General features: G+C 35.2%; 1 non-coding gene across 1 annotated transcript; it reads left to right on the top strand.

Moving 5' to 3' along the window:
* The first annotated feature begins 5,976 nt into the window (after nucleotides 1-5,976).
* Nucleotides 5,977-6,188, top strand: LOC129401189 (small nucleolar RNA U3). Its single transcript, XR_008628140.1, has one exon. It is a non-coding gene; the product is annotated as a small nucleolar RNA U3 (small nucleolar RNA).
* Nucleotides 6,189-13,798: the final 7,610 nt, after the last annotated feature.

Raw genomic sequence — 13,798 nt, 5'->3', positions numbered from 1 at the left:
CTTAAGTGCAAATCTCATTAAACATCAATTAGTTTCTCAACCTTTTCAATGAAATCAAATTTTGTAAAGTACTAGGAACAATAACTGCACATACCTAAGTTCCTAAAAGCAATTCCTTTCTTCTCAATTTCTTAAAAATTTAGCATGTACTATGACCTTAAAATTCAAATACACTGAACAAATGCCTTCTGCCATTCTGATTGTATATTTATCATCAAATTGAAACTGAATGGTAAATGTGCAGCATCCATCATAAAAATAGAAATATTTATATACTTGGCAAAAACCACCATATCCTCCCATTTGGGTGAAAGCTCTTTTTATTGGCTGCTTTACAATTTTCCTATGTAATATCTTTTGAGAACCATCACTAGAAGCAATATGATTTTTTTCATTCAAGTACAGAAAATCTAATAACTCTGAGTATTCATTTATGGACATGGTTGTTCTTATACCTGTAACATAAAAAACGATATGGGAAAACATATCCAAAACTCACAAACTTAATGCTATTCATTCTTGATCTAGGAAAAACGTCACCTTCACCACAACAATGGTAGAGGGAAGTGTTCAACCAGGGGAAAAGATGGGGCTGAAAGGTAGTGAATTGTTATGCATGAAACCCTACTCACAACAGTGCTATAAACCAGAGTCCAAGGAGTTTTGTTTTGTTTTGTTTTTTACAAAATGCTTCCGAAAGAGGCAGGCAGGTGGGTGGGAGGGAAAACAAAATCATTGGTGGAAATGGACTCTAGGAAAAGATTGGTGTTGAAACACTGAAGCCCAATAATAAATAATTTTGTGATTCATGGTGATAGTGGCTAGAGCGATAGCACTGAGGGTAGGGCATTCTCCTTGCATGAGGCTGACCCGGGTGCGACTCCTCCATCCCTCTTGGAGAGTCCAGCAATCTACCAAGAGTATCTTGTCTGCACTTCAGAGCCTGGCAAGCTACCCGTGGAGTATTCAATATGCCAAAAATCAGTAACAAGTCTCACAATGGAGGCGTTACTGGTGCCTGCTTGAGCAAATCGATGAGCAACGGGATAACAGTGATATAGTGATACAGTGATGGTGACAGAAAAGAAAAGAAAGAAAGAAGGAAAGAAAGAAGGAAAGAAAGAAAGAAAGAAGAAGAAGAAAGAAAGAAAGAAGAAGAAAGAAAGAAAGAAAGAAAGAAAGAAAGAAAGAAAGAAAGAAAGAAAGAAAGAAAGAAGAAAGAGAAGAGAGAAGAAAGAGAGAAAGATGAAAGAAGAAAAGAAGAGAAAGAAAGAAGAAAGAAAGAAAGAAAGAAAGAAAGAAAGAAAGAAAGAAAGAAAGAAAGAGAGAAAGAAAGAGAGAAAGAAAGAGAGAAAGAAAGAGAGAAAGAAAGAGAGAAAGAAAGAGAGAAAGAAAGAAGAGAAGAAGAAAGAAAGAAAGAAAGAAAGAAAGAAAGAAAGAAGAAAGAAAGAAAGAAGAAAGAAGAGAAAGAGAGAAAGAAAGAGAGAAAGAAGAGAGAGAAAGAAAGAGAGAGAGAAAGAAAGAGAGAAAGAAGAAAGAAAGAGAGAAAGAAAGAAGAGAGAGAAAGAGAGAGAGAAGAAAGAGAAGAAGAGAAAGAAAGAGAGAAAGAAAGAGAGAAAGAAAGAAAGAAAGAAAGAAAGAAAGAAAGAAAGAAGAAAGAAAGAAAGAAAGAAAGAAAGAGAAGAGAAGAAAGAAAGAAAGAAAGAGAGAAAGGAAGAGAGAAAGGAAGGAAGGAAGAAAGAGAGAAAGAAAAGAAAGAAAGAAAGAGAGAAAGAAAAGAGAGAAAGAAGAGAAAGAGAGAAAGAAAGAAAGAAAGAAAGAAAGAAAGAAAGAAAGAAAGAAAGAAAGAAAGAAAGAAAGAAGAAGAAAGAAAGAAGAAAGAAAGAATGAGAGAGAGAGAAAGAAGAAAGGAAGGAAGAAGAAAGAGAGAAAGAGAGAAAGAAAGAAGAGAGAAAGAAAGAAAGAGAGAAAGAAAGAAAGAAAGAGAGAAAGAAAGAAAGAAAGAAGAGAAAGAAAGAAAGAAGAAGAAAGAAGAAGAAAGAAAGAAAGAAAGAAAGAAAGAAAGAAAGAAAGAAAGAAAGAAAGAAAGAAAGGAAGGAAGGAAGGAAGGAAGGAAGGAAGAAAGAAAGAAAGAAAGAAAGAAAGAAAGAAAGAAAGAAAGAAAGAAAGAAAGAAAGAAAGAAAGAAAGAAAGAAAGAAAGAAAGAAAGAAAGAAAGAAAGGAAGAAAGGAAGAAAGGAAGAAGAGTTTCCTTACTTTATGCTTAATATTATCTTGAATTACATGCAGAGTTCTCGTAGGTGCTGTTACTCAGTATTCTTGGTGTCAAATTTTGAGTGAGATAGCTTCACAGTTTAACTTCTATCTAGAAAACAAGTGCAAAAATATTCAGCATATCTCGTGGAAATATCATTGCCCTCATTTTTTATTAATTGCTATCCTTCTGATTCAGATGCATCAGTGCTCACTTCTCACCAGCCACTAATAGATGACAGTCTGGTCTTCACAGACTTCCACACACAGGTTCCTGTGCAACAGAGCTATGCCCAGACTAATAATTATCTTGTTAAATTAATATCAGCCACACAACCAAATATCAAATGCATTTTAGCGAAAGAGTTTATAAGCATATAAATCAGCAAGTCTTTGTATTAATTATAGCTTTCATATAACATAGTCCTCAGTACCCCTTGGAGGCAAAAGGTATTAAAGTGGAAAGACTGGAAGTTTTAAGTAAGAAGAATTTCAGTTAATGTTGCTCAAAAGAATTTTAAGTAAAGGAAAACAGAAGAACTTCAGTTCAGAGGTAAAACTCTATCTTATAGAAATAAGGCTACTACTAGTTGAATCCTCAGTATCCACTATGCAGTCTGAATGCAGTCCTGGCTTTACTGTCAGGACTACAACATATGTGCAAGAACCTCCATTTTGTGCAACTCTATCATTGTTATCACAGAAACAATAAAGGGAAGAGGGGAAAAGGAAAACCAGTGATATTGCAATGGTCAATAATGGAAGACAGACTATTTGATAAATCAGATAGTCAGTGAGTCACTGAGTGTATGCACTGGAGTTTCAAGTATCTGGCAGAGTTGCTTCCTTTTACAAATTCCTGATATACTCAGCTGCTCTTACATAGGCTCAATAGGAGAAGTCTTTGGATGAATTAATTGGAATATTGGCTCTATAGGAAAAAGAATTCCTCCAAATCTTTTTATGAGGAAATTAGTACCTTGGATATGATTTTCAGTTCCCTAAAAGAAACAACAACTTTTAATAAAGTCAATGAGCAGCTTCTACAGATTTGCTTAAAAACTAGTTCAATATTCTTGCTTCAATGGTTATGTCAAGTGATACTGTGAGAAGAGTTTTCATTGTTACAGGATAATCAATGAACTAATACACGCAGCACAGTAAGTACTGAGACAAATAGAGAAAATTTGTTATATAAATATTTATTTCAATTATTTGGAAAATTGATTTTTAAAATTGAAAAAATAGCTCTTTTGTCATTTTAAATCTTAATTTTTATTCTTAAGTCTTTCAGTCTACTAAAATAAACTACAGAGTATAGTCTTTGTTGGAAAATTTCTCATATCATATATGTTTGATGACTGTCAAAGAGTATATTATATCATATAACATAAAGCTCTGTTTGTTCACTTGATCTACATATGTCTCTATTCACAGGGTAGAGGCTGTCAATATCACCTCCATAAAAATAGATCAGTTTATATTTTCTACATTTAAGCAGCATCAGCTCAAAATTTCTGTAACATAAAGGGGAAAGTATTTACAATTTTTATAAGAAATCTGAAATAAAACATTCAATACATTATAGGAAAATGCACTCTCTTCTAACATCAAGAGGAAGAAGTTTTTTTCCATTAGAAAACAAAGATGTCACTTTAAATGTTCCATAGAAATGTACTAAAAGAATTGTAGCTAGTTAAATTTAGAGTGCTAAACAAAGTCCAATCTAAGAATATTCTCTGGCTTTATGCCCACAGCATTTTTATTTGATTGTAAATTGGATATATTTTCATTCACTTTCAAATTTTGCTGCTTGGCATATTTTTTTCCCTTAGAGACTCAGCAGGTTCTGATTAGCATGGAGACACCAGCATTGACTCCCTCCTTCTAGGGCACTGTTATCATTTTCAGGCAGTGAAGCACCCACCCTTTCTACTGAAACCATTTTGTGCGAAGAACTATTACTAGAAAGGTTTGTGTTTCTGTTTCATCAATGAATTCTAAGGAGAGATCATAGAGATAGAGAAGCAGGAATTTTACTAAGTTAAATCTTAGATAAATGTTGGCAAATACAATTATAATCAGACCATATACTATTTCAGTTACCCCCCAAAAAAGAAACCCCCCAAAAAAGTTTCTTTTTACCACCCAGATCATTAATGCTCAGACCCCTCCTCTCAAATGCTTATCTTCTCTCTAAAATAAAGTTTGATGTAATATGTATCCAGTTGCTTAACTTCTTTTCTTTACTGTTAGAGTCTTTAACCTAGCATATATGAGATTGTTGAATAAATGACATAGATGTTATACAGATAAATAGGTAGTTAATTCATTTGCAAGTTGACATTTTTTTTAATTTTGAGACTACTATTATTCCAACATTCTAGCTTTCATATGGTATACATTTGTATTGCATTAATACATAAAAATTTGTCTGAGTATTTTTGATGCTGTTGTAAGTGCTATTGTTTTCCAATTATTTATTGCTAATATCCTTAAATTGAGTTCAGCTTTATGTGGTCTTATTTCTATGATTTTGATAAACTCCCTTAACCAGTTTTTTATTTCCTAGGATTTTCCACACCAGAATTAAATCATCTGTAAAGATGAATAATTTATTTCTTCCTTTAAAATCTATATAGCTTTTCTTTCACTTCCATCACTGCACTGGCAAGAATCCCCCTTGCAATGTTTAATAGATATTGTAAGAATGAACATCCTTATCTTATTTCCTATGTTAGTTTAAAGGGAAAATATCCAATGTTTTACCAGTGACATAGATCTCAGTTATAGGTTTTTAAAGATTTTGTTTATTTGATTAAGTTCCCTTTTATTGCCTGACTTGTCAAATACTTTTACTGCATCTACTCAGATAAACCCACCAGTGGTTTAATGTTTTTAATGTGATTATTTCTGTTGATGACCAATGTACCTTTATATTGTATCAAAACTCTGCTGGGAAAAATATCATTTAGACATAATCTGTTATTTTTCTTATGTATTATGATATTCATTTTGGCAATACTTTATAAAAAACTTTGTGGGAATTGCTAAAAGTAATGGAGCACATGTTTGTCATGAGAGAAACCTGACCACAATATCTGGCACAGCCTGGACTCCTGAGCAGTCTCAGGGACAACACTTTAGCACCCATCAAAGTAACCTTGAATATCACCAGGAATAATCCCGAAACTAAAGCAAAAAAAATAGAAAAACAAAAAACAAAAACAAATTTTATATCTATGTACTACCTGTGGCTTCAGTAACTTTTTTGCAGGCATGAGATAAAGGGTTTAAGAATTTTTCACATATTAATTTTGATGTAATTAAGTTTCTAAACCAAATCCAACAAACACCTATCTCTAAAATATTTTGTGATAGCAAGCCTTGAATTAAATTATCAACCCTTGTTTGAGTAAGTCAAGACAACATTGATTCCTATTACTCGGAGGTAAAAATATCCCTAATCAATATAAATACCAGCCCAGCAATTCTCTACTATAGAACTACTAAAGAATATAAAGAATCTCTCTTCATCACTGTTTCTTTGGATACGTTTTTATGGCAAATAATGATAATGATAATGAAAGCACTACATTGAGTGTTCTAGTTTAATAGTGACTTTATAAAATGGGCCTTGCTATTCATATTTTAGAGAAAGTACAGCTCAGAAGACTTCATTTGTTTTGCATAAACACATTCAACTTAAAAAACCTAACACTAGAAGACTATGCTTTGGGTATCATTTCTTAGTTCATTACTAGAGAAGCTTCTCTGATTGTGTAGAGCACCTAAACCTGTGTGGAAGACCCAGAGCATCTTTTCCGGAGCATCAAGCCAGTTCTAGGTATTAGTTTAGCGACTGCCATTTAACATTGATGATCATTCTTTTCTTCCTCTGGAAGAAGGAGAGGGAGAGGATGTAGCCTGAGTGGTTTCATGGAGGCGGGGGGGGGGGGAGGGGAGTGAAACAAACACCTAACACTAAATTCAATATTCTTATCTATCTAGAAGCTATGTGCGCCAGCCCCCTCCACTCTGCCATACATATAGGCATACACCCCCAAAGTAATAGGTCTTTCTGAGTTTGAATGTAGGCCTTCCTAGAAGCACGCAAGAGAACTGAAGGCCACTTGAAGTGATACTCCACCTAGCTGTGCAGGCCTGATAGTTCTATATTTGGAACCTGCAATGATGTGCGACTGGGGACTAGCAATAGCATCATGTGGCCTTGTCTCTAGGCTCCAGGGCTACATCTGAGAGTGCTCCTAATTTTTTTTTAACTAAACACCTTGAAATTTGCATTTAGAAGTCTCCATGTCCACTTCTTTGTACCTTGTGTTTTGCAAGGTGTGAAATTTGACAAGTGGAAGACATAGAAAGTGAAGATATAAGGAACCACTCAAGTAATTTTAGAGAAGAGTATTTGACCATAGTAAAGAAGAAAGTCTAGATGCTTATTTTACATATCATGTACAAATCAATGGAAAATAGATGCATCTGAAGACTGGAAAACAAAAAAATTATAATGGTATTTTCAGAATGCTGAAGAAGTTTTACTTGCAAAAAATAACTTTAAACCTATGCTCAAGTTTCTGAAAACTTTCTCAGTAACAAATACAACATCTGCTAACTTTTTTCTATAGAAAGCTTTCAACAAACCTTTAAAGGGCAGTAAATTGTGCTACTAAATTCTAGGAGAAAAAAAAAAACAAGTCCTAGAAAATAACTAGAACTACATTTTTTTTAGGATAGAATTTTGTCAAGTTGAATTGTTCAGGCTTCATGTGATTATATAAATAGCAATACCAGGAAAAAAGAATGAATTTGAGAAGGCTTTTTCAGGCAAAGACTAAGTTTAACTGAAGCATTAGAAATATAAAAACAAAGTGATACATGAATACTTATAAAAAATGTTTACCAGAATGAAATAATGCTTTATTGGGACCTAAAATTAAGGGGAAGAAATCTAAGCGTACTTATTGCCACTTCTGAAGATGCAGCCATGTAGCAAACCTGTTTAAACTGATAAAACAGGCAAGGGTTTTGTACACAATCAGAAAGAAAGACAAGTATTTCCTCCAGTTAATTGTTGGAGCCTGCTTCAACACTGATTAAGTCTGCCACACAGTGAGAAATGAAGAAAACTCACGAAATCCTGGTGACCAAACAGTAGAAAACGGAAATGAAATGAGGCAGGAAATTTAGATAGGTTGTTTTATAATTTATAGGAGACTGAAACTCGTATAACTTTAGAACTTACAGGTGATACTTTCTTTTTAGCCAGTTTAGCAAGTTTGCCAGTTCGTTTAGCCAGTTTGCATTCTTCAAAAAAGTTATTTCACTTGTATTTTTGCAGAGGGTGGTCAGGGTGGCATTTGGAGTCACACCTAGTAATGTTCATGGGCTGCTTTTCTCTCTGTGCTCCATGTGATGCCAAATGCAAAGCAAGGTCCTTATTTAAGCCTTGTACTATTTCTTCAGCCCTTTTATTTAATTATATGTGACTGTAGCACTGTAGCACTGCCGTCCCATTGTTCATCAATTTGCTCCAGCAGGCACCAGTAACACCTCCATTGTGAGACTTGTTATTGTTTTGCATATCGAATACCCACGGATAGCTTGCCAGGCTCTGCGGTGTGGGCAGGATACTCTCAGTAGCTTGCCGGGTTCTTCAAGAGAGACGGAGGAATAGAACCCAGATTGACTGTGTGCAAGGCAAATGCCCTATTCGCTGTGCTATCCCCCCAAAACAGTAAGACCACCATTTCTGACTACCTTTTAAAGAACAGGAATTATAATAAGTACATATTTCTATAGATAATCTGGTTTACTTAATTTGAATTCCTTTTTTAAAAATTTAGACACCATAATTTGTAGAATTCTTAATAACAGAGTTTAGGACATTCAGTGTTCCAAATCCAAACCTACCACCAGTGTCAATGACCTTCCACAAGTGACTCTAGATCCCCCACTCTTTCCACTCTGCCTCCTTAGCAAACTCTCTTTTGTTTATTTACTTTTCAGAGCTTGGATCGCAGGATAACAATATTGTTGACTATTATGACTCTTATGATTTTGCTATACATAGTTATCTGAGTTACATTATCACTAAATCATCAAAGTGTCCCTTGACTAATACCCTTATGCTATTGCCAGCCCACCTTTTCATCTCTGACACCCTCTTTCCTTGGTATTTTGATTTCTACAATCTAGAGTCAAGGGTTTGCCATCATTTTTTATTGGGAGTTGGCCCACACGTGGCTGTGCTCAAGATTTGCTCCAGGCTCTGCGCTCAGGGATCATTCCTGGAGGGGTCAGGAGACAATGTAAGGTTCTTGGGACCAATCTGGGTCAGCTATATGTAAGGCAAAAATCATTACCTCTTGTACTATCTCTCTGGCCCTTTCCAACATTTGATTCCTTCCATTTTCTTATCTTGTCCCTTGTTATACCATAGATAGTGAGAGTACTTCTCTATGGTATAACACTTTTAAAATAACGTCATTGAATTCTAACCAAATTTGTGGCATTCACATAATCTGTCACACCTTACAACTAAAGACTACTGAGAATGGAATAACTTAGATAGCTTGTTAAAAATATAATTATGTTAGTTACTATCTGAATTTAAATCCTAAATCCTATCATTAAAAAGAATAAAAGACTCATATCACTCTGACAAATTAATGTTCTTACCACCTCTATATTAAAATTGTTATATGTGATATGTCTATGCATTTATGTTATATGTCTATGCATTTATAAATATTTATTTGAATGTTATATACTCATATAGCACAAGTAGTATTGACATGACTTATAGGTATCTTTATATTAAAAGGTTTATTTTTAATATCTAGATGGGGTAAAAAACATAATGGAGTAATTGAGTTTTTCAATTTTACCGTCAAGGCTATTTGTTATTTATTACATGAAATTATACAAATTTAGCTTGTATTTGCAAAGATATACTTAAATTGTACAAGGCCTGAACTTCACATCAGAGAAATAGACTAAACAAGATCTTTTTGTGCTAAAAAAGTCTGGTAAATACTAAATTATTTGTTGAAGAAAAAAAGTCGAAAGAAACTACAACTGAATTTTAACCACTGATGCATCACTAAAAATATCAATATGTTTTTTCAATTAACTTCGGTGTGTTTGGAATAGCTATGGCATACTAAACTTTGTGTTACAAAGGCAAAACATAACAACTGCACTTGAAAACCTAGTTGCCAAACATATAAAATGTGGATACATGGGCAATGAGAAATTAAGAGATAAAAATCAATAATAAAAATGTTGAGTAACTGGAAATTTTGAAGAAACTGACAATAAAAAAAAGTGCAGCCTAGAATGCCTGGATGGAGATAAAGTTAAAAGAGAATATTTGAAGTAAAAGTAGAAGAGAACCAGTAAAGTCGGGAGAATTGACCACTGTAGAAAAGAATGCCTAGAAACTTGTTTAACAAACTAGAAAGTTCACGTCATATTACTAAGCTCCCAGTGGCACTGAGATCAGAAAACCATTACCACACAGAAAGACAGCTTAGTTTGGAGAGCAAGTTTTTTTTTTTTTTTTTGCTTTTTGGGTCTCATCCAGCGATGCACAGGGGTTACTCCTGGCTTTGCACTCAGGAGTTACTCCTGGCGGTGCTCAGGGGACCATATGGGATGCTGGGGATCGAACCCGGGTCGGCCGCGTGCAAGGCAAACGCCCTACCCGCTGTGCTATTGCTCCAGGCCCTGGAGAGCAAGTTTTACTTCCAACAGGCTGTGTATTTTGTTGGGGGTAGGTGGTGAGAGGCTGAGGAAGCACCTGGCAGTGCTGAGGGTTTAGTCCGAGCTTACTGGTTAGTGGCCAGTCCTGGCTGTGCTTAAGGACTATCACAATCACAATCATAATGTCCCATTAATCACCGATTTCTTGGGCGGGCCCAGTAACATCTCATTTTGTCCTTTCCCTGAGATCTTAGAAGTCTATCTCGACTTGGCCCTCCTAACGATGTTGCACTGGGGGCTCTTCAGGGTCAGGGGAATGATATCCAGCTTGTTACTGGATTTTGCATATGAATGCACCACGGGAAGCTTGCAAGGCTGTCCCATGTGGGCAGAAAACTCTCAGAAGCTTGCCAGTTTCTCCCAGAGGGAGAAGTAGGCTAAAGATACCTTGCGGGCCCTTTGCACTTCTGAGAACTTGCTTTTAAGTCTCTCTCTGGATGTTGGCCATTGATGGGATTACACACACCTGGGTTCCTCTGCCAGTACCTTCAAGCATGAGGCCTGTCCGAACATGTAGAGAGGAGCCTCCAGCATGGCTGCAGCTAGGTTCCGGTGGTCTTTGGCCGCTGGGAGCTCTGCTCGGGGTGGGGAGGGAAGCTGAAGCCCATCCCCTCCGTGGGGCCCCGGGGAAGACAGCTTGAGGACTATATGTGTGTCAAAGATCTAACCAGAGATGGCTACATAGAAGAGAAGCACATTAGCCTCTGTGTTTTCTCATTGGCCCCTTGGCTATTCATAAATGTATATCCAATTTCATGAACCTACTGTAGTCCCATGCTATTTACTCTATTTCAAGTATCCATACCCTATTCCCAGATACTTAAAAAGTTACAATTCTTTTTCCTTTTATTAAGAAAACTGAGGACAGCTATTCTTGGCTAGAGGGGGAAGAGGAAAACTAATATACTAAAAAATATAAATAGTAGATATTCTTTCAATTCAGTGAGGTTCTCTTGTAGGCAATTAGATAATGATTTTAGAGTTTCATCTGGAATAGAAATTCCAAAGTTAAATAACTAAATTTTAGTTGAAATTCTACATCCCAAAGCCATACATGAATATAAATAGTTTCTTATGTCTCTTTAGTAAACAGAAACATGTAGAACACCTGAAAGGAAAGTTCTTTGAATTATTTAGTCCCCAACTGAGAGGAACTAAGATGGAAAAACCATCATTCTCACACAGTAATAGTACCTGTGCTCCTTGCTGCATTTTAAATTTTTTATTTGATCTCCTTTACTTGAAATAAACACTTTACCTTTCAAAATCAGTATTTATCTAATACAATAAAATGCAGGAACATTCTTTTTCTAAATCTAATAGGTGATTCTCTTTATAATCTTTGTCTGCTGAACTGAGGAACCTATTTAATAACTAGCCTTAGAATTAACACTTGATGTGGAGAGAGGAATTATTTCTTAGAGTTACCTGAATTTTTAATTGGGGAGAACAGTCCAGATTGTAAATAAGCTTCAATATTGTACCTTTAAGTAAATTAATACTTGTTGATGTGTAAGTCTTGATTTGAAATCCTAACAATTCAGATTCCCACAATGAGGAAGAAATCAAATCCCATAGCAGATAACTATGTTTCTGACCCCATACTTAGGTCTTAGGTAAATTGTAATCCTCTCTTGTCTGATTTACCTAGTTAAAACAGAATATGTTAAAAGTGCCTTCATAACAAAATGATCATAGTGTATAAATGAGTAAAATGAAAGAATAGAACAGTAACAAACATATAGCAAGAACTCTGTGATCACTATTTATCATTACGGTTATTGTACATGAAAAATAAAGGCCAAGGAAAAGTAACACAATAATAATAGTAACAAAGTAGTAGCAACTATTTAGAATACTAATGCTGATTAACATGTGAAGCTTACTTTCTAGGTAGAATTTTCCCTGAGAAGTTCTTTAAATAATCAAATTATTCAAGAGAACATAAAGTCATTAATAAGCAAAAATGTCTAATAAAGACATTAATTCCATTTTAGTTTCTTTGACTTGGAGCTTTCGCTTTGATTAAAATATTAATGTTTTTGGAGATGAAAATGACAATTTTTTCAAACTATAAAAGGAAGTGTCTAGAATTAATAAAAATAAATGCTGATCTCTTTCTATCATAAAATAGCCTCAAAATCATCTTCTGAAGAAAAATAGATGCAATCAAAGACTATTATTATTTTGGAGGTCGGAATATGACAGCTGTAAAGCATTGGCTTGCATGTCTGAGACCCTGGGTTAGATTCCCAGAGCTGCATGTTTTATAAGCACCATTGCCAGGCATGCACCCAAACACTAAACTGGGATAGCCCTAAACATAAGCAGATCCTTCCAAATTTCTACTTGTCTGACCCAATACTTAATGGGACCCAAGTTTTCACATATGGATATATTACCTAAAACTTGGCAGCTTGCAAAAAGTTTAAACACACACACATGCACACAAAACCCCAGGATATAATAACATCTCTATCGCTAGAGATTTGTCAAAGGGTTCCACAGAAAAGACATTGGCACCCCCGTATTCCTTGCAGCATTATTCACAATAACCCAAATCTGAAAACAAGCCAAGTGTCTAAGACAACATGCCTGAATAGCAAAACTGGTAAGTTCATACACTGGAATATTACTCTACCAAAAGAAAAGGTAAACTTGAAATTTGCTGCTGCGTAGAGGGACCTAGAGAGTATCATGTGAGTGAAGTTAGAGGGAGAGAGGCCAACACGGAACGATCTCTCTCAATATGTGGGACATAAAGAAACGTATTGGTGGAAAATGAATACCCAAAGGCACTGGAAACAAAGTACATGAGAACTGGTATTCAGTAAGCAACATGCCCCTTGAGGGGCTGGGGGAACAGACAGTGAGGGGGCAACATCTTTGGTTGAGGGAAATGTTGAACCCGGAGGCCTGAAAAGCATCCAAGTGTTATGTCTGAAACCCTACGAGTAATACTACTGTAAATCACAGTGCAAGACATTATTATATAAAATATCACTTGTAGAAGCAGACTGGTGAGTGGGAGGCAAATAAGTGTGGGTGCAGTAGTGGAGGAAGTAGACAATGATGAAGGGATTAATGCTGAAACACTGTATGCCTAAAACCCAATCATGAATCATGAATAACTTTGTAATTTCATGGTGATTAAATTTTAAAAAAAAGTTAAAACAAGACGGAGGCGCTAGATTTTCTGAAACATTCCTTAGATACTAATGCACTGAATTTATTATTTTATAATATTTACTTAAAAAGCAAGAACAATATAATTATATAGACTTACTGCCACCATAATTTTTGTTTGTGTGTACGATTAATATAAATTATTTTAATTCTTTCAATTTTTTCAATTAAGTAATCATAGAGTTTTTATATGATTATAGAATTTAGAAATGTCTAGGTGCTCTAGACATTTTTAAATGTTAAACTTTGTGAAACAAAATTCAAGAAAAGTGGCTCTGCTCTTTTTTAAATTTTTTTGTGAGGTTTTGGGTCACACCTGGCAATGTACAGGGGTTACTCCTGGCTCTGCATTCAGGAATGACGCCTGGTGGTGCTCAGGAGACCATATGGGATACTGGGGATTGAACCCAGATTGGCTGCATGCAAGGCAAACGCCCTCTCTGCTGTGTTACTGCTCTGGCCCCCTGCTCTTTTTTTTTGTAATGTAAGCATACTGTTATTTATTTATTTATTCAGCCATTGATTTAGCTGATTAAATTGGGCATAAATTCCACATTACTTTTTCTTCAATCAGA

This window comes from Sorex araneus, chromosome 1, assembly GCF_027595985.1.
Source record: "Sorex araneus isolate mSorAra2 chromosome 1, mSorAra2.pri, whole genome shotgun sequence".
Classification (NCBI taxonomy): domain Eukaryota; kingdom Metazoa; phylum Chordata; class Mammalia; order Eulipotyphla; family Soricidae; genus Sorex; species Sorex araneus.
The sequence above is the reverse complement of the archived record's forward strand: the minus strand, read 5'-3'. Positions and strand labels throughout refer to the sequence as shown.